Source organism: Cololabis saira, chromosome 2 (genome assembly GCF_033807715.1).
Source record: "Cololabis saira isolate AMF1-May2022 chromosome 2, fColSai1.1, whole genome shotgun sequence".
In the NCBI taxonomy this organism is placed as follows: Eukaryota; Metazoa; Chordata; class Actinopteri; order Beloniformes; family Belonidae; genus Cololabis; species Cololabis saira.
Window position 1 is genome coordinate 4,532,455 of NC_084588.1, and position 726 is coordinate 4,533,180.

Consider the following 726-nt stretch of genomic DNA (forward strand, 5'->3'; position numbering starts at 1 on the left):
GCCCTATTGTATCTGTAGGAACTTTTTTTATTTTTCTCGTTTTTCTTCCGACGAAAAGGAGGGCCTTTGTTCCCCCTAAACGTGCCCCAAAAGTCACCAAATTTTGCACGCAAGTCAGGCGTGGCGAAAAATGTGATATTTCATGGTTTGCATTAATGGGCGTGGCCTAACGGCTCAACAGCGCCCCCTTGAAAACTTTGTGCCGAAAATCATACATGCAGGAAAATCGGTACACACCTGTATCATGTCGCAACTTAAAGAAAAGTCTCTTGGAGCCATGGCCGAAACCCAACAGGAAGTTGGCCATTTTGAATTAATCATGTGATTTTGGCGCAATTTATGCCATTTCTTCTGCAGTTAATACGGCCCGAACCGTAACGTGCACCCAGGTGTGTTATACATCAAAATGTGCGTCTCCATCCTGCGATGACGCACATTACTTTTCTTAGTCAAAAGCGTTACCATGCCAACGATAGACGCCAAAAAGCGCGCCCACCCTTCATCTGATTGGTCCATATTTGATAGTTCCTATTTTCTTCAATAACTTTTGAATAGTTTGACATAAACAGTTGTGGGTGGTGTCATCTGACTCGGTTTTGAGTCCTTGACCTTTATTGGTGAAAATTGCACGCGCGAGGGCCCGTTCATCGCTGCTTGCAGCTTTAATTATTCTTGGGTCTGGAACAGTTTGAGGAAACTTGGTCAGAAAAATGTCAAACACAGAAC